Below are 21,302 nucleotides of genomic sequence, written 5' to 3'. Positions count from 1 at the left end.
AAACACTTTTAGAAAAGAGAGAGAGAGATACTCAACTGAGCCACCCAGGTGCCTCTGGATGGGTAATTTTGAAGTGGTAGGAGCCATTTCTTAGTACTGTGTATTTATCTCATTCCCAAACTCCACTTTTCTTAATGCAACTAAGATACTCTTTATCATCTATAAAATAATCCACTAAAAACTTCTCATGAACATAAAGCATTTAAACACGTGATTCTTTTTTTTTTTTAACATTTATTTCTTATTGAGAGACAGAGCATGAGCATGGGAGGGGCAGAGAGAGGAGGAGACACAGAATCTGAAGCAGGCTCCAGGCTCTGAGCTGTTAGCACAGAGCCCAATGCAGGGCTCGAACTCACAAACTGAGATCATGACATAAGCCGAAGTCGGACGCTTGACCAACTGAGCCACCCAGGTGCCCCTAAACATATAATTCTTTAACAAAAGAAATTCAATCATGTTTTTCTTTTATAACACAAGGGGCATGTTCTCTAATGAAACCCAACAAAGATATAATGTAAAAAATACTCTAAATTAAATGTTGGTAGTGCTCCTGAACACATAGTGGAAGTGAATTGAAATCTATAAAGGGCTACATGCTTGGAGATATGATAGTGATAGTGAACAAGTTTAAACAGAAATAGAAGTCTGAAACAAACAAAATCAATTAGGTTGGCCGAGATGTGACCACAATACTCTACATCCTATCACCCAGACTTGCTTCAATTTAAACTTTTTACATAGTATGAGAATTAAGATTAATTATTGAGAGGTTTTTTATTCAGATGGTGCATGTGGGGTAAAAAATTTTAAACACTGAATATTTGGATAATACATGTTCAAATCATGAGAGATAATGTGTGTGTACCTATTAACATGTTATTTTGCATAGTTTATAATTTCCTCAAATGATACTACCTTTACATAAATTTCCTTATTTATTTTTGAGACCTATTCAGGCTGAGATATACAAATAAACTTTATTTTTGTGTCTGGACTAATATTCCATTACATATGTGTTACAGTTTATCTGTTTCTCCTGTCAAAGTTTTTAATCCACAACAGAGTTATAGCTAGTTTAAGTAGAAAGGGGTTTATTAAAGGATAGTTTTCAGAATCTCAGGTGTGAAGGTGAGGGCAAAGGATCAAGGACAGTAAAACCAAGAGAAATCTTGGAACATATCATTGGGCTAGTGGAAAAACCATTGTCTCTACCCCTGCCACTCAGTCCCCATGATTCTGAGAACTGGCTCTACCAGGGTTTCAGCCAATGAGAATCAGAGACTGTTGCCACTGTGTTGATAGGTATAATCTCCCTAGGTGTGACTCACAGTGCACACTAGTTTCCTGTTTTGGGTAGTTGAATCTGGTTAAAAAGAGATCATGTATGGAATTCTTACCACAAGATATCCTGGAATGTATAATGGTTATCATTTATAGAATGTTTATAGTACCAGACAATATTCTTTAGAACATGTCTACTTACCATTTGTATATATAAACTTACTGAATCCTCACACCACCTGTATGTAGAAATTGTTAGCTCCATTTTAGGTGAGGAAAGTGAGGCACAAGGAAATAAAATAACTTGGCCAAGTTTGCAAAGCTACAGTGGCAGAGCCATGATTCAGACCAAACTGTGGAGATACTTATGAAAATGATGGCAACTCTGTTTTCGTAATGAAGCACAATATTGCTGGCAATACTTTTCCACATAAAGTACTGTCTTACTGGATCTGAGAAAATAGAAGTTTTTATAGTTCAACTTGGAGTAGTCTGCTTCAAGTCTGTACACTTAACCACTTTTCTGTACTGCCTCTTTACTGTGTGCAGCTAATTAATAGGTTGGATCCTTGGCAACTGTTTTTATTGCCTGGTGCCCACTTAAATTTATTCAGTGAATTCACTGAGGTTGGTTCTTCCAACAGATGAAACATGGGAACTCATTGGTTTCAGTCATTCTTAGGCAATCCAGTATATGAAGACTTCAAACTTTATCTTTTGAGGCTTTTCCTTAATTACATTTCAGTCTGTTGCAGTCTCCATCAGGGAAGGAGAGTGATAGAAATAACTTGTCTTTACCATGGTAGTACTTTTACTCATCACTTAGTTGGCTAACTAGTTTTTTTTTTTAGGTTTTTGTTTAAATTCCAGTTGGTTAACATACAGTGGAGTATTAGTTTCAGGTGTACACTTTCGTGATTCAACATTTATATACAACATGTGATGCTTATCATCAAGTGCACTCCTTAATCCCCATCACCTATTTAGCCCATTACCCCCTCCACCTCCCCTCTGGCAACCATCAGTTTGTTCTCTATAGTTACTAAAAGTTGGTTTCTTGGTTTTCCTCTCTTTTTCCCCCATGACTGTTTATTTTGTTTCTTAAATTCCACATATGAGTGTAATCATATGGTTTTTGCCCTTCTCTGACTGACTTATTTCACTTAGCATAATACTCTCTAGATCTATCATGTTGCAAATGGTGTTAATTTCTGATCTCTTCAAGATTAGACCTAAAATAAGCAAAAGGGTTCAGGTAATTTCTTACTTGACTGAAACTGTGATTCAACATTGTGATTATCTGCAATTGGCAGATATTTATAGATGACTACCTAATGGAATGCTTTTGTGCATTTTTTGGAGAACAGCCAGCAGTTGGGAACTTGCAGTTCCTTTTAAAAATTGTTTTATTATTTTTTATTTTAGAGATGGGGGGCAGAGGGAGAGAATCTCATGTAGGTTCCATGCTCAGTACAGAGCCCGACACGGGGCTTGATCCCACAACCCCAGGACCACAACCCGAAGTCAAGGGTAGGACGCTCAACCACTGAGTCACCCAGGTGCCCCTACAGTTCCTTTGATTCAGACAAATGTATCTCCAGCCCTTAGGATTTTAATAATACTTCTAGATTCTCTATGCTAAAGTTTATTCAATTCTCTAAGTGGCTTTCCTTTATTAGACCTAGGGCCACATCTGGTCCTTGGGAAACATTCATGCATTCTTATTCTGGATACACTCTGAGATTGTTGGCTGATGGAAAAGCACTAGTCAACCCTTCCCTTGGCATTTAGATTTCTCCAGGAAGTCAAACAACATTCCACTTTGGTCTCAGGTTGTAGTGAGCTAAAATCAAGAGTCAGACACTCAACTGACTGAGCCACCTAGACACCCCCATAGGTTGAAGTCGTAATCCCAGTCACCTTAGAATATGACTTTATTTGGAAATAGGGTCATTGCAGACATAATTAGTTAAGATGAGATCATACTGGATTAGGGTAGGCCCCTAATTCAATGTGACTGGTATTGTTATAAGAATAGATTAAGCTGTTTCCGATTCTGTGTCTCCCTCTCTCTCTGCCCCTCCCCCGTTCATGCTCTGTCTCTCTCTGTCCCAAAAATAAATAAAAGTTGAAAAAAAAATTAAAAAAAAAAAAGAATAGATTAAGACATTTAAGATACAAAACAGATGAACATAAGGGAAGGGAAGCAAGAATAATATAAAAACCAGGAAGGGGACAAAACATAAGAGACAAATATAGAGAAAGAGGGTTGCTGGAGGGGTTGTGGGAAGGGGAATGGGGTAAATGGGTGAGGGGCATTAAGGAATCTACTCCTGAAATCATTGTTGCACTATATGCTAACTTGGATATAAATTTTAAAAAAATAATAAATTATTTAAAAAAAGAAAAAGGAAAAGAAAAAAGAATAGATTAGGACAGGGGCATCTGGCTGGCTCAGTCAGTAAAGCATACAACTCTTGATCTCGGGGTCATGAGTTCAGACCCCACATTGAGTGCAGAGCTTACTTAAAAAAAAACAAAAAACATAGATTAGGACACACATGTACAGTGGGAAGATGATGTGAACACACAGGAAGAAAATAGCCATCTACAAGCCAAGGAGCATGAACTGGGACTGATCCTTCCCTCACGGCCCTCAAAAGGAACCAGCCTTGCCAACATCTTGATATCAGACTTATAGCCTCCAGAATTATGAGACAATGATTTATGTTGTTTAAGCCACACAGTTTGTGGTGCCTTGTTATGGCACTCCTGGAAAACTAATATAGCATATTACTCCTCAATAAAAATTGATTTGGAAAAATTAAAAACACTCTATGGAAACTAAAAAGAAAAAAAGTTATGATCATAAAGGTCAGGATATTGTTATATTTAGGATAAAGGGTTGGAATAGTGATTGCAAGGCATTGTTGAAGGGCTTTTGGGGAATTGGCAATGTTCTGTATCTTAACCAGGATATTGCTTACATGGATGTTTAATAATAATTTGTTATGTTATACTCTTATACTGTTAGTGGGAATGCAAACTAGTGCAGCCACTTGGAAAACAGTAATGGAGGTTCCTCAGAAAGTTAAAAATAAAACTACTCTATTGTCGTAGACTCTGGGTCTAAAGTTCTCTCTTGTCTAGCAAAAGAGCGGGACGCAGGATTGAAAGCAAGAGACGGCTAATGTCTAGGAAAAGACATGAACCCCGAATAAGGGTCCTTACCCCATTTTTATTAGGATCAGAAGGCTTACAAACATGGTGATGGACGTGTACAAAAGGCAATGAATCTGTGAACATTTACTTGTGGACATGAGGAAAAAGGAGTCTTGAAGATACCCGTGGTTAGGGGTTTAGGTTAATACAAAACAAAATCCAGGCGCTGGGCAGTCAGGAGAAAGGTTGTTTACAGCGGACATGAGGCAGCACCTTGGTTTATCTTGGCTAGCCTGGGGATGAGACAGATAGGGGGAATAACCTCAGGGTTGACAAGGCACCTTTTCTTTTGTTAACCATCTCCACTCCGGCTGCTTTGCCTGCTGCGCAGCGGTCCATAGTCCAATTCACCAATTTACCTAACTTGGCTCTATTCTCCTGTGAAAGCAGCTTTTCTGCTATAGTACTAAATTGGGGGTGCTTCCATCCTGAATATCTAATCTTGTTTATTTCATATACCTATGTGTTGGGCACCTTTGCACCATTTCTATTTCAGGCCTTTGCCTCTCCCTATTTTGGGGGCTCTGCACCCCCTCTCTATTTTGGGGTGCATCTGCACCTCCCTAATCCTGGCACCTTTGTGCCTCCCTATTCTTGGGGTGCCAATCTGATTTACCCAAACTCGGGTGTGAGCATTTTATGACTTTGTATTTCTTTATGCCTTGTTAACTCATTGGTGTAAGCCCCGGGGGATTCCTAAGCTTATCCCCCACGCTCTATGATCCGGCATTGCACTACTAAGTATTTACCCAAAGAATACAAAAATACTAATTTGAACGGACACATGCACCTCAATGTTTATAGCGGCATTACCAACAATAGCCAAACTATGGAAAGAGCTCAAATGTCCACTGAGTGATGAATGAATGTATGTAGATATACATACATTCAGAATATTACTCAGCCATAAAAAGAATGAAATGTTCCATTTGCAATGGCATGAATGGAGCTAGAGTGTATTATGCTAAGTGAAATAAGTCAGAGAAAGACAAATACCACATGGTTTCACTCATATGTAGAATTTAAGAAATGAAACAGATGAATAGAGGGGAAAAAAGAGAGATAAGCAACCATAAAACAGACTCTTAACTATAGAGAACAAACTTAGGGTTGCTGGAGGGGAGGTGGGGGGGATGGATTAAATGGGTGATGGGTATTAAGGAGGGCAGTTGTTGCGATGAGCACTGGGTGTTGTATAGAAGTTATTTATCACTGAATTCTACTTCTGAAGCTAATATTATACTATATGTTAACTAACTGTAATTGAAAAACTTGAAAAAAGTCATACATTTATGTTTTATGCATTTTTGATAGTTTGTTATATTTCACAAGATAACTGGTAGAAAAAAAAGAACCAAAAAACCCACAGGGTAGTAAGGCTAGAGTTGGGCTGGCAGGAAGGCAGCAACTTACATAACAAAATGGGAGTGGAATGGGAGAGTTTTTTAAAGTATGGTATAGGCATTAAAAGGGCAATGAAAGTTATGCCTATGGCTCTAAATTTATGATTCTGAGCCATTTCACAATGTATTGAAAAGAGTTAAATGAGAAAGAAATGAAAAATGAAACTGTGTGTCAAATAGTTTTGGTAAGACCAGAATTCTGAAGGACTGAGTACATAAACAAATAACTATAAGAAAGCAGGTGAGGTAAGGAATAAAAATGCAAGTAAAAGGGAAAATAATCATGAAAACAAAGTGCAAAGAAAGTGGGGATACTTGGTATCCAGAATATAATCCCCTAAATTTCAATAAAAAGAAAGACCTGATGTATAAGAAATATATTGAAGTGCCATCTAGGTATCTGAGAAATTATAGCAACTACCACTCAAAAGACTGGGACTTTTAAGACAATAACATTGGAAAACATTTCAGAGGTGTTATCTTCTAAACAACTGTTATGTGACTTTGTACCATTCACACATGTGTCAGTCACTTATCTGAACACCTTAACATTTCTTTCTCTACAATCCAAGGCTTTTCTTTCTGCTCCAGCTTGAAAATGATATCTGGAGGGGCGCCTGGGTGGCGCAGTCGGTTAAGCGTCCGACTTCAGCCAGGTCACGATCTCGCGGTCCGTGGGTTCGAGCCCCGTGTCAGGCTCTGGGCTGATGGCTCAGAGCCTGGAGCCTGTTTCCTATTCTGTGTCTCCCTCTCTCTCTGCCCCACCCCCGTTCATGCTCTGTCTCTCTCTCTCCCAAAAATAAATAAACGTTGAAAAAAAAATTTAAAAAAAAAAAAAAGAAAATGATACCTGGATTGGTGAGTTGATAGTCTATTCATTAACAGATACATTGGGGTGCCTGGCTGGCTCAGTCAGTTTAGCATCCTACTTTTTTTTCAATATATGAAATTTATTGTCAAATTGGTTTCCATACAACACCCAGTGTTCATCCCAAAATAGCATCCTACTCTTGATTTTGGCTCAGGTCATGATCTCTCTGTTCATGGGATCGAGCCCCTCCCCCCCAACCCCATTAGGATCTATGAAGGATCCCTATTAGGATTTATGAAGCTAAAGAAGAGATTTCAGATTTCTTTTCTTTAATTTTTTTAATGTTTATTTATTTTTGAGAGAGAGAGGGAGACAGAGTGAGCAGGGGAAGGCCAGAGAGAGGGAGACACAGAAACCAAAACAAGCTCCAGGCTCTGAGCTGTCAGCACAGAGACTGACATGGGGCTCGAACTCATGAACTGCGGGATCGTGACCTGAGCTGAAACAAGAGTCGGACACTTAACTGACTGAGCCACCCAGGCACCCTGAGATTTCAAATTTCTTAAAAAAAAAAAAAAAAAAGTCATGAAGACCAGATTTTAACTTTCCTTCTTATAAAACTAACAAAATAACAAAAAACCAAAAACCTAACTTCCAAAAGAGTACAGAACAAGAAAAAAATCATTTGTAATGGAAATAAGAAAGTGAGGCATCCTTACTTTCATACATCCTATACTTTGAGGGCTTTCTTACAAAAATAATACAAATGGGATGAGATAGAAAGGTATCACCAAGATCTAAGTTAGTACTATTCCTGACAGAAAAAATCTGACAAACATTAATTCAACACTTAATAGTACCAATCACTGCTCTAAACAAGTTATATTTAACAACTCATTAATTCTCAAAAAAAAAAAAAACCATCCAAAAACTTAGACTCATCTTTAGGTGATAAAACTAAGGTAGTGACAGTTTAAGTAACTTGCCCATGGTCACACATAAAGTGATGGAGCCAGGATTGAAACCTTTTTATCTCTAAAGTCTATGCACTTAACCTCTATTATTATCAGAATTAACTAATAGGGACACATAGAAGAATTATTTTTCTCACAGGATATGGAAAATGACATAAGTAAAGAAAGAACTATTTCATATATTTAAGTATTAACAGATGAAGAAATGTCCTAGAAGACACAGGAAAAATGGGATCAAGAATAGAAAAGATAATACAATATTAAATTTTTGAGAGGAGAAACACTTCATTTTTTGAGACCAAAGTAAAGAAGGCTTAGGAAAGACTAACTATGGGCCACAACTTCAAAATTATGCAAAAGCACTTTACTTTGTATCCATGAAAATTGTTCATTTTCCTCTGAGATATTAATTAGCTTTATAAATGGAAGACAACATAAACTATGTAATCAATCTTGCTAATTTTATGTCCTAATTTGTTTTTCCTTTGAAGGTCAGATTCAAATTTAAAGCTCAATTCTAAATTAACTTATTTCTGTATAGTCTAATTGCAATTTTTGCATGGTCTTACTAATTTATATTTCTTCCTGACATATTTGTATCCATTTAGTTTCTCATCTTATTGTTGAGATTATTGTGACCTACTTTATCTGCAGTGCAGAATAAAAAAGTAAAAGAAACACATTATTTAAAACTCATTTGAGACTTGATCATTTCTTCCTGGGAGAGAAGTAGAATCTTGAAATGGCCAACCTGGGTGAAAAAGAAGCCATGAACAATCAGGCTTACTTAGTAGCTCCAGACAAGTCACACTAGAAATCTCCAGGTAAATAAGGTCAATCACCTTATGGGGGAACAATCTTAAGATTTTATGATCCATCAAAAGCCAAGAATAACCTCACTGTTTGGAAGCACCAATATATGGTCTATGGAGCTTCAATTTGAATTTTAAAAATTATTTTAAGATTAGAAGTATAACTCACAAGATATTTTTAAAGACTGCACCATACTTAAAAAAAAAATCCATCTATCAAATCTCAAAATCACAGAAAAGTTGCAAATATAGTGCAAAGAGCTTTTTTTCCCTGAACCATTTGAGACTAAATTGCTGACCTAATGCCACATCACCCCTGAAGATGTCCCTACATAACCACAATATATTATCAAAATCAAGAATATTAATACATTACTACCATCTATATTAGATTCCATCCAAGTTTCACCAGGTATGCCAATAATGTCATTTGCACTAAAGGATTCAGTTCAGAATCAACACATTGTGTTGAAATGTCATGTCTCTTTAATCTTCTTTAGTCTGAAAGTTTCTCAGTCTTGCCCTTTTATAATCTTGACACTTTTGATGACTGACTATAAGTCCGTCTTTGGAGAATGTCTCCAATTTGATTTTCTTTTTTTTTTTTTAATGTTTATTTTTGAGAGAGAGAGAGAGAACACGAGGGGGGAAGGGGCAAAGAGAGAGACACACACACAGAATCTGAAGCAGTCTCCAGGCTCTGAACTGTTCAGCATAGAGCCTGACGTGGGGCTCGAAACCATGAACAGTGAGATCATGACCTGAGCTGAAGTTGGATGCTTAACCGACTGAGCCACCTAGGTGCCCCAGGTATGTCCTGTTAAAGTTTTAGCAAAGGCACCAAAATAGAATATATACCTTCCAAAAGAGGAGGAAATAAAGGGAGAGGGGAACAATCAAAAGAAGGAATAAAGGGGGAAAATGGAAACATTAAAGGGTTACATATGACATACATAGTGATGTGATAAAATGGTAGAAATAAATACAAATATGTCAGTAAATGTCTGATTGGATAAATAAAATCTAATTATATGCTATTGTCAAGAGACACATTAAGAGAATCACACAGAAAGGCTGAAAATGAGGGAACTCCTGAAAAAACATCAGTCAAAATACTAATGAAAAGAAAGTTGATGTAGGGGCACCTACGTTAAATATATATAAAAGAAAGTTGATGTAGCTATGTTAATATTGGATAAAATAGACTTAAATAATAGCATTATTATAAAAAGATCAGTACATAATGATGAAATGATTACATCTCCAAGAATATATAAATTCTAAACTTATGTTACCAAATATACACATTTAAGCGAAAATTAGTAAAACTACAAGGAAAAAATAAAATCAAAACCATAGTAGGATATTTTGCATATTTCTTTTACTAATTGATACATGAGAGACAAAAATCAATAAGATTATAGAGGATTTAGACCAAAAACTTATAAGCTTTACCTAATGGATACATTTTTTAAAATACTATATATACACAATAACTGCAGAAGACAAATTATTTTTAAATATATATTGAATATTCAGAAAAAACAGACATATATTAGGCCACAAAGCAAATCTGAAAAAATTTCAATGGACTAGTTTTATTTTTTTTAACTTTAGAGAAAGTATGAGTGGGGGAGAGGGGCAGAGGAAGAGAGTAAGTGTTAAGCAGGCTCCACGCTCAGTGTGGAGGCTGAAGCAGGGCTCAGTCCCATGACCCTGGGATCATGCCCTGAGCCTAAATCAAGAGTTGGATGCTCAACCCACTGAGCCACCCAGACACCCTTCAATGGACTCATTTCATATAGACCAACTTCAGTGCTCACAAAAGTTATGTTAGATAATAAGCTATCAAAGAATAATTAGAAAAAAATCCATATGCTTAAGAAATATCCTTCCAAATTATTTATGGGTGAAAAAATCATAAATTTAAAAAGAATTTGAAAGTGCATGATGAGACTACTACATACCAAAATTTGTAGGATGCAGCCAAAGTAGTACATAAAGGAAAAGTTACAACCTGAAGAATTTATGTTAGAAGTATAAAGATTAATTACCTAAGTATCCAACTTAAAATGTGAGAAAAAATTGTAGAATAAACTGAAAGAAAGCAAAGAAACAAGAAAGAATAAGAAATAAAGGGAACAGTAAAAGAGCTATATAATGAAGAGGATTAATAAGGTCCCAAATAGGTCTTTGTATTATCATACACCAAAAATTATTATAACACTATGTTAATTAAGAGCATATATATAGTGCTGGGAATAATAAATTGACCACAGAATTGAATAAAAAGTGCCCCCAACAGACCAGTTTATTACTGTCAGTAAGAGGGGAAAGGATAGCCTTTTCATAATGTAAGACAATTGGTACATGTACACATACACATACACATACACACACACATTGTACCCCTTCTTTATCTTACAGAAAGAGTTTGATTCCAAGAGCTTTTATCTTTGTATTATTATTTATTTATTTTTATTTTTTAGCATGGAAGTGCGTGGGAGAAGGGCAGAGAGAGAGAGAATCTTAAACAAGCTCCATGCTATCTGACACGGGGCTTTATCTCACTACCCTGAAATCATGACCTGAGCCAAAATCAAGAGTTGGACACTCAACTGAGCAACCCAGGCACCCCCATTCTAAGAGATTTTATAACAAAAAAAAATTGTGTAAGGCAAAACTATAAAGCTTTAGGAAGATAATGTAGAAAAGTGAAATTATGACCTTGGTATAGAGGATAATTTTTTTTTCTTTAACGTTTGTTTAGTTTTGAGAGATAAGACAGAGTGTGAGTGGTGGAGCGGCAGAGAGAGAGGCAGACACAGAATCTGAAGCAAGCTCCAGTCTCTGAGCTGTCAGCACAGAGCCCAACATAGGGCTTGAACCCATGAACTGCAAGATCATGACCTGAGGCAAAGTCCCACACTTAACTGACTGAGCCACCCAGGCACCACTAGAGCAGAGCTTAAACAAAACATAAAAAATTACAAGACATAAAGAAAAATTAAATAAATTGGACATTAAAACAGAGTAGTTTTAATTTTTTTGTTTGTTTTTGAGAGAGAGAGAGAATGCATGCACAAGAGCAGGGGAGGAGCAGAGGGAGAGAGAATCTCAAGCAGGCTCCATGCCCAGCATGGAGCTGGATGTGGGGCTTGATCTCACAACCATGAGATCATGACCTGAGCCAAAGTCAAGAGTCAGCCACTTACCTGAGTGAGCCACCCAGGTGACCCAAAACAGACTGCTTCTATTTATTAAAAGATCACTAAAGAATGAAAAAACAAGCTATAAACTAGATGTTTGACACATATGAAATATAAACATCCCCAGGGCACCTGGGCTGCTCAGTCGGTAAAGTGTCCAACTTTGGCTCAGGTCATGATCTCATGGTTTGTGAGTTTGAGCGCCACCTTAGGCTCTGTGCTGACAACTCAGAGCCTGGAGCCTGCTTCAGATTCTGTCTCCCTCTCTCTGCCCTTCTCCCACTCATGCTCTGTCTCTCAAAAATAAATAAATGTTAAAAAAAAATAAGAAACATAAATATCCCAAATAATTAAAAAAATTTAAAAAAATTTTTTTTAATGTTTATTGATTTTTGAGACAGAGACAGAGCATGAGCAGGGGAGGGACAGAGAGGGAGACACAGAATCTGAAGCAGGCTCCAGGCTCTGAGCTGTCATCACAGAGCCCAATGCAGGGTTCAAACTCATGAACTGTGAGATCGTGACCTGAGCTGAAGTCAGCTGCTCAACCAACTGAGCCACCCAGGTGCCCCTAAAAAAAATTTTTTTAATGTTTATTTATTTTTGAGAGACAGAGTGTGAGAGGCTTTTTGGAAAATTTCCCTTGGAAAATATTGCATATTTCCTAGTAAAGTTGAAGATATTTGCATGCTCCAAATATCCTATGTTCAGTAATACCATATTCCTAATAGATATCCTAGAACAGTGGTTGGCAAATTATAGCTCATAAGCTAATGCTACTACTGCCTGTCTTTGTAAATAAAGTTTTATTGGAATACAGCCACACCCATTCTCTTGCCTACTGTCCGTGGCTGCTTTCATGCTACAATGGCAAAATTGAGTGGCTGTGACAAAGACCATATGACCTACAAAGCCCAATATATTTCCTATATTTCCTTTTACAGAAAGTTTTCCAGCCTCTGCCCTAGAGAAATCTCTGCATATCCATTAGTAAATATGTACAAGAATGTTTATAGTAGCTGTATAATATCAAATTTTGAAACAACCTACATTTCTATCAATAGAGAATCAGTTAAAAACTGTGATAAAGACATACAATGGACCACCATACAGCAAGGAAAATGAATTATAGCTATATAGCTAAATCTAAGGATCTTATAGTGACAAAAAAAGCAAGTCACAGAATGTATCAAATATTTATACAAAACTCAAAAATATGCATAGCTAAACAACATATTTTGGGGTTGAATAGTTGAAATTATAAAGAGAGCAACAGAATTTTAACACAAAATTGTAGATAATTGTTGTATTTGAGGAGAAAGGAAAAGGAATAGGATCTTCAAAGTTAACAGTAACATTCTCTTTCTTAAAATAGGTAGTTGGTATAGTTTTTTGCTGTATTGTGAATCATTATACCTTACATGCATTTCATTAGTGTTCTTTTTTTTTTTAACGTTTTTATTTATTTTTGAGACAGAGAGAGACAGAGCATGAAGGGGGGAGGGGCAGAGAGAGAAGGAGACACAGAATCGTAAGCAGGCTCCAGGCCCTGAGCCATCAGCCCAGAGCCCGACGCGGGGCTCGAACTCACGGACGGTAAGATCGTGACCTGAGCTGAAGTCGGACGCTTAACCGACTGGGCCACCCAGGCGCCCCCATTAATGTTCTTTTTGTATCTACTCAATATTTAATAGAAACTACCTTTGAATGCTACAGATCAAAAGAGGGAGTGAAAGCGAAATTCTTTTGGTAAGTCATCCTGAAGTGGACTCAATTTTCCCCACTCTACTGAAACTTTTTTTTTTAAACAATATGGAGGGTTGTGATTTTTTTTTTTTAGATTTTATTTTTAAGTAATCTCTATACCTAATGTGGGTCCGAGCTTACAGCCCAAGATGAAGAGTCACATACTCCACCAATTGAGACAGAGAAGCACCCTTGTTTTAAAAAAAAATTATGTTTTTATTTATTTTTAATTTTTTAAAAATGTTTTTATTTTTGAGGCAGAGAGAGACAGAGCACAAGCAGGAGAGGGTCAGAGAGAGAGGGAGACACAGAATCCCAAGCAGGTTCCAGGCTCTGAGCTGTCAGCACAGGGCCCGACGTGAAATCATGACCTGAGCTGAAGTCGGATGCCACCAGGCGCCCCTATTTATTTTTGACAGAGAGAGAGAGAGGGACAGAGAATTCTAAGCAGGCTCTGCACTGACAGCAGTGAGTCTGATGCAGGGCTCGAACTCAGGAACTGTGAGATCATGACCTGAGGCACAGTTGGACACTTAACTGACTGAGCCCCCCAAGCACTCCAGCCAAGCACCCTTGTTCTGGAACTTTTAAGGCAACTTCTCAAGTAAAATTGTCAAATATGATTCTTGTTAATCAAACACCTGGGCTTTGTTAGCTAATGGTTTCAACATATTCACCAGAGAGAAATGATTCAAATAAATTGTGATAAATCTGAACAATGGAATAGTATCTATCTAGCCATTCACATTTATGACATAAAACATTAATAATTAATATTGACATATGTCACTGATATAATGCTGAGTAAAGCTTTAAGATTAATTTTTGTTAACTTAAAATTTATAATCTTTATAAACTCAAGTTCATCAGGTGTATAACATTCCACTGCATGTTTACCACAAATTACTTAACTTTATTAAGGACGTACATTTGAAAATATCACCTTAAAAATTCTAAGAAAGTGGCTAATTCCAGGTCTGTACAATGTGAGTCTGGAATATCTGTGTCAAAAAGTAAGGAAGTGCTCAAACACAAATGAGGATAGACGAGCCAGCTTGAGAGGCCAAATTTGGGACAATATGAGCAACATAAAGAATGATGATAACAAAGAGCTAAAATACTCTGAATGGGAAAAAAAATCCATGAATCATAGTGATACTTAAAACAGAAAAAACAGAAGAGGGAGAGGGGGAGGAGGAAGCAAACTCTTATACACAAAAGAAGGAATGATAACATGAAAAAATCACCATTGTAGCCCCAAATTTAAGAACTTATTTAGGCAAGGATCATCAATAAATCCTAAAACCATTAGTTAAAAGGCTATGTGTAAAATGGTCTCAAAATATCCCCATCAGATTACTTCTTGACTTACAAAGACAAATTACTTCTTTTTTTTTTTTTTAATTTTTTTTTTCAACATTTATTTATTTTTGGGACAGAGAGAGACAGAGCATGAACGGGGGAGGGGCAGAGAGAGAGGGAGACACAGAATCGGAAACAGGCTCCAGGCTCTGAGCCATCAGCCCAGAGCCCGACGCGGGGCTCGAACTCACGGACCGCGAGATCGTGACCTGGCTGAAGTCGGACGCTTAACCGACTGCGCCACCCAGGCGCCCCAAGACAAATTACTTCTTGACTGGCTTCTTGACTTACCAGAAAGAGATCAGGTCCACACACTACTTGAACCAAATGGATCAAATTTAGTATCACTAAATTGGATCAAACTCAAATTGTCTGCTTCTTGATGTCATGCAATAGGAAGAACACACCACCACCCATAGTATTCTTGCCAAATATATTTAAACTTAACCTGTTCATGACAAAACATATTCAGAATGTTAGCTGTTCTACAAGATAAACATTCTAGATTCATCAGAAATGTCATTGTGAAATATGAAAGCAGGTGAAAGGAACACTGCTCCCATTTAAAGAAACTAAAAAGGTATGTTTTCTCTCCACCATGTAAGGAAACAGGGACATGATAAGAAGGTTTACAAACAAGGAAGGGGCTCTCACCAGGCACCAAATCCATCTGTATATGATCTTGAACTTCCCAGCTTCTAGAAATGTAAGAAATAAATGTATTTGTGTGGGTGTGTGTCTGTGTAAAGATAGGTCCATCCAGTGCAATGTACAACCTTGATTTGGATTTGGACCAATTTTTTGGTCACTTTGACCCACTCTAAGTCAGTGCAACTTGACAATCTTTATTTCACATTTATAGTGGATTACTGTGCACAGGTTCATTCACTCAACAATCCTGGGCACCAAACTTGCTAATACAGTCACATTACTGGGAAGAGATCAAAGTGTTCAGTATAAGGTCCTGAAAGAGGAAGTTTTATTATTCTACTCCCCCAACCCCGGAAGAGTGGTGCATTTACAATTCTATCCGCCTCTGTACTGGAAGTTCAAACTTTTGTCCTTATTTATTTATTTATTTATTTATTTTTTAATTTTTTTCAATGTTTATTTATTTTTGGGACAGAGAGAGACAGAGCATGAACGGGGGAGGGGCAGAGAGAGAGGGAGACACAGAATCGGAAACAGGCTCCAGGCTCTGAGCCATCAGCCCAGAGCCCGACGCGGGGCTCGAACTCCCGGACGGCGAGATCGTGACCTGGCTGAAGTCGGACGCTTAACCGACTGCGCCACCCAGGCGCCCCCTTTTGTCCTTATTTAAAAAAAAAAAAGCCACGAGACAAGTTAGGCTCACCAAAAAAAACGTACAACTTTAAGTTTCTCTCTCTCTGTGAACCACGGTAACATCTTTTTTTTTTTTTTTTTTTTTTTTTTCAGCGTTTTTATTTTTATTTTTGGGACAGAGAGAGACAGAGCATGAACGGGGGAGGGGCAGAGAGAGAGGGAGACACAGAATCCGAAACAGGCTCCAGGCTCCGAGCCATCAGCCCAGAGCCTGACGCGGGGCTCGAACTCACGGACCACAAGATCGTGACCTGGCTGAAGTCGGACGCTTAACCGACTGCGCCACCCAGGCGCCCCAGTAACATCTTTTTATGTATAAAGTTATTTTATTATTTTATTAGTCCATGGCCTCTCAACCTTAACTAGTAATGTCCCCATAATATTAGAAAAGAATGGATGCCTACTTCGTGGGACTGTGTCAGAGGAAAAGGCAGTTATGCTAGGCCTGGCTTTGAAATCATGTTTCTCGCAAACAAACAAAACTGTTGATTTTGCGTTCTTCCCCATAACACGTATATTGGATCCAACAGAAAGATCACGTCTAAATTGTTTGTCAGATAAATTGATAACTTTTTTTTTTTTACCAGATCAAATTAGTGTTCAAGAAAGAAATAACTTGACCATCTATCGTTTTTTCAGTCACACAAATGCTCTTCTGTGAGTCCTACAGACACTAAAATAAAGGCAGGAGAAAAGCATATTTGCATAACACAAATCATCATCAGTCACGCAACCATTGTTAATTATGGACAAAAACAAACCACAACAGCAGAGGTCCCTTCTTCTGTCAGCCAATCCCACAGTTAGAAAATGTCATTACCATGCAGCTTCAAGCACGAACCACCTCACCCAAAAGCATGAAGCATACAACCACACACCCAGCCGCCGAGGAACTCCCAGTCCGCCCGACTGGGTCCGGTGTGGTCTCACACACGTACACACCGAAGGGCCTGTCAAGATACCCCGAGGGTCTCTGCGAGTCTGAGGCTCCGGCTTGTCCCCGCCTCAGTTCCAGCCCCACCCCCGGCACCTGCCCGCCTGAGGGTCCCGCCTTCTGCAAATCCGGTAAGACCCTAGACTGCTCCACACCCTAGCAGTCTCCTGGCCCAATTACGCCACTAGGGCGCGCCCGACGCCTGCGCATTGAGCTCAGGCGGGCACTCCCAGAAACACCCGCGGCGCGGCCTTTGGGCGAGCGGGTTCGAGCGGCGGAATCCACGCACCGAGGGGAGGGTTAGTAGACTGGGCCTCCCAGCGTCCCGGCCGGCGAGCCGCAAGCTTCCTGGTGTTGGACTACATTTCCCAGAGCCGCCGCGTCCCCAATGCGGCTTCATTTCCGTTTGTTCGTGCGATTTGGGGGCCTCGCGTGGGGAGGGCAGCGTCTGGAGGAGCTTGGCCCGGCTCCCGTTGGGCGGGCGAACCCGAAATCGGGGCTGGGACCCCAGGCGCCAGATCCTGGATCCTGAACTGCAGCTTCTGTCGAGGTGAGGATGTCCGGAATGCTGGGGCGGAAGCGTCACTGGAATTGTGTGTGTGGCGGTTTCTTGCCGTTTTGTGCCTGATACTGGTATGGGCGAATGGACGTATGCGGCTCTGGTTTTGTGTGTAAGCGTTTGCGTGAGTGAGAGTTGCAGCTCTGAGTAATAACTGCTGTCACAGTGTATTTGTGACCGCGTGCTTACCTGACGGGGAATGTGCCATGTGACAGTGTGATTGTGTGTGTACCTCTTGTGTTTGCTTGTGACCGTGAGCTGTGCGACAGGACTGCTGTGACAGGGTGTTTAGATGGACTTGGGTCATTTTGAGGTTATTAATACGATTGTGTATTTTGTGTATTACTGGGGCTTCCTTGCGATTTTGAGGTGTTATGAGAGTGATACTGTGACAACGGTGTTTGTGTCCACTTGTTTTCCTTGACCTGGTACGGTTGTATTTTTCTCTTTGAGTGCGTGCCATATGTGTGACTGTGGGACTGTGAGTGTGCCACTTTTTCATGACTGTGTGAAGAGAGTAAAAGTGTTGTGAAAGTGTGTTTTGGGCCATGGGTATCTCTGATAGGGTGCTTGGATGTGCTGGAGTGTGTACATGCTCTGTATATGATTGGATTTTAAAGACAAAAGGTGGTCTGAGGATATAACATTAATTTGGCAATTGTGACTCTGGCTGTGTGACTATGGAAATGTGATTGTGCGGGACTTTGTCTAGTCATTTATATATTTTATAGCCTGTGACCTTATGGGAGTTTAGTGAGATACACAGATAAATTTGGGCGTTTGTATTTTGGGGGTTCATTCTGGGGCTGTCTGCCTTTGTGTCATGAGTCTCTTGTGACTTTGTCCTTAAAGAACTTGACCTCTTTCTCTTCTGACCTCAGTGACTCCCCCCACCCCCACCTCTCCTTCACACATGGCCTATATTGCTTCATTTCTGTATTCATCCTTAGTTCACAGTGGGATTGTAGATGTAGGTTCCCTGCGGCTTCCAGGTGTCCTCTCACCTTATAGCCTTAAGGATACTGAATGGAGAAAAATGACAGGACGGAAGGAAGTCAGAAATTTGAGCGTCTGAATGAAGACTATGAGTTACTTCTAAACCACAGCAGATAGCACCTTCAAAACAGGCCATTTGGAAATGTAATGGGGTTCCAGAGAATGTGCTAGACGAGCCCGTCAGTCACACACTTTAGAGCCTGTGGCACTTCACTGCAGGGCTCTATCTCCAGTGGACAGTTTTGAATCCGGAAATAAATTCTAGCCCAAGACAGCTGTGATCTTGGACCTTCTTTCCCATACAGAAAGTTCTAGTCTTCTGATTTTCCTCCACATTAAATGAAGGGTAGATGGGGGAGGGGAAAGAGAGTGTATTCTGATTTAGAGTATATCCTAAGAAAGGCCAAGTATCTCATGATTGGTTTTTCTTTTCCTGAGAGTAGAGCCCAGAGGAGGAAAAAATGGCTGTTACACATTCAAAACCAAAGTCCAAGGTGAGTAGATGTTACCTCTTAGTTTCCGGAAATGCTTTTATTTTTTCAGGATATAGGAATCTTTGTTTTCTTTTTGAAATTTCCTAGTTAAGCTTTCTCAAATGATGGAGGTGGCAAGGCAATCTTCTGTAGATTGGGAGCATGGAATATGTGTAGTTAATTATGATAGATACTTCCCAATAGTGGTTAAATTGAGGAAGTATGGATTTGAGATTCATACATTTTAAAAGGAGATAATATTGTGTTCTTTTTAAAAATTTTTTTTAAATGTTTATTTTTGAGAGAGAGAGAGAGAGAGACAGCACAAGTGGGGGAGGGGCTGAGAGAGGGAGACAGAATCTGAAGCCGACTCCAGGCTCTGAGCTGTCAGCACAGAACCCCACATGGGGCTTGAACCCACAAGCTGTGAGATCATGACCTGAGCTGAAGTCGGACGCTTAACCGACTGAGCCACCCAGGCACCCTTATATTGTGTTATTTCTGACATAGCAGTATTATGGGTTTTTTTTTTAACTTTTCCTATTTATTAATTTTCAAACATACACAAAAGTATAATGAACCATCATAGGCCCAGCTCAAAAGGTATCACTTGCCAATCTTATTTATTCTGCCTTCAGTTCAAACTCCTTTCTAATTAGCCTCTTGATTTCTTCTTTGATTTATGGGTTATTAGAAATATGTTATTTAGTTTTTGGGTATTATGAGGATCTTCCAGAGATCTTTTTGTTACTGATTTCATTCCATTGTGTTCAGAGAAATACATTGTATGACTTGAATTCTTTAAAATTCATTAAGATTGGTTTTGTGACCCCAAAATGTGTGGTCTATCTTAGTAAATGTTTGGTGTGCACTTGGAAAGACTCTTCTGCTATTGTTGAGTGGAATGTTCCATAAATGTCAGCTAGGTAAGGTAGGTTGATAGCATTGCTTAAATCCTCTGTAACTTTACTGATTTTCTGTCTTGGGTTTATTTCTTTCTCCTTGTAGTTTCTATGGGTTTCTGTTTCATGTATTTTGAAACTCTGTTATTAGATCATAAATGTTTTAGATAGTATGTCCTAATGGTGAATTGATCCCTTTATCCTTATGAAATGCTCTTCTTTATTCCTGGTAGTAGTCTTTGCTCTGAGCATCTACTTTGTCTGATATTTAATGTTGCCTCTCCAGCTTTCTTTTCATTTGTGTTAGCATGCAATATCTTTTTCTATCCTTTTTTTTTAACCTGTTTGTGTTCTGGTATTAGGGGGCTTTTTTGTCGGCCATAGTCAGTTTTTATACAGTTTGACAATTTCTGTCTTATAATTAAAGTATTTATACCATTTATATTTAGTGTGATTATTGATGTGGTTTGGATCAAATCCATCATCTTGTCCCATCTGTTCCCTATTCTCTTTTCCTTTTCTGCCTTCTTTTGGATTGGGGGAGAGAGTTTCAAACTAACAATACCAATATTTTTACTAACCATCTGAATACAGAAAGACAATCAAGATTTCCTGGAGTTCAATAGGATAAAACCTGTCCTACAGTTAGGCTCATTTGTTTCATCTTATACTTTTAGTGATTCCCCCCTTTGATTTAATTTTATTTTAAAATTATATAAAATATTTATTTATTTCCAAAATAAAAACTACAAACAAGGTAAATTCAGAGAAGTCTGGTGTCCATTCCTGTCCTTTCCACCCTGTTCCCTTTTTCCTTCTATAGATAACTACCTGTACTTCTCTTTGGTTTGTTCTTCTATTTTTCTTTTAAATGGTACATGTTTCTGTATATGTGTTTGTATGTATATGTATGTAATTAAAAGGGAGTATTGTATGTATACTACACTATATCTTTTTCTTTCTCATATGTTTAATGTATTCTGGAGATCATTTTTAGCAGCCTAGAGAGACCTTTCTTATTCTATTTTATAATTATCTATTTCTTGATTGGCAGTAATAGTTTATTCACCCAGTCTTTTAATTTTTATTAAAAAAATTTTTTTTAACATTTATTCATTTTTGAGAGACAGAAAGAGGGTGTGAGTGGTGGGGGGGGGGGGCGCAGAGAGAGAGAGAGGGAGACACAGAATCCAAAGCAGTCTCCAGGCTCTGAGCTGTTACACAGAGCCCAATGTAGGGCTCAAACCCACAAACCATGAGACCATGGCCTG

At 38.6% G+C, this 21,302-nt stretch overlaps 1 protein-coding gene across 5 annotated transcripts in view; it reads left to right on the top strand.

Moving 5' to 3' along the window:
* The window catches only part of LOC102901416 (zinc finger protein 420), a 126,558-nt gene that overhangs the window by 71,585 nt on the left and 33,671 nt on the right, over positions 1–21,302 (top strand). For 3 of the 5 annotated variants that reach the window (XM_011289850.3, XM_019818717.2, XM_011289849.3), the window contains exons 1-2: positions 17,328–17,651; positions 19,100–19,150. The exons of 1 other annotated variant lie outside the window; for it this stretch is intronic. The gene's annotated coding sequence lies outside the window, so the exon portion shown is untranslated. Of the gene's footprint in view, positions 1–17,327; positions 17,652–19,099; positions 19,151–21,302 lie in introns of those variants that run through there. One more of the 5 variants, XM_019818719.2, reaches the window with a different exon arrangement.

This window comes from Felis catus, chromosome E2 (assembly GCF_018350175.1).
Source record: "Felis catus isolate Fca126 chromosome E2, F.catus_Fca126_mat1.0, whole genome shotgun sequence".
NCBI lineage: Eukaryota > Metazoa > Chordata > Mammalia > Carnivora > Felidae > Felis > Felis catus.
The sequence above is the reverse complement of the archived record's forward strand: the minus strand, read 5'-3'. Positions and strand labels throughout refer to the sequence as shown.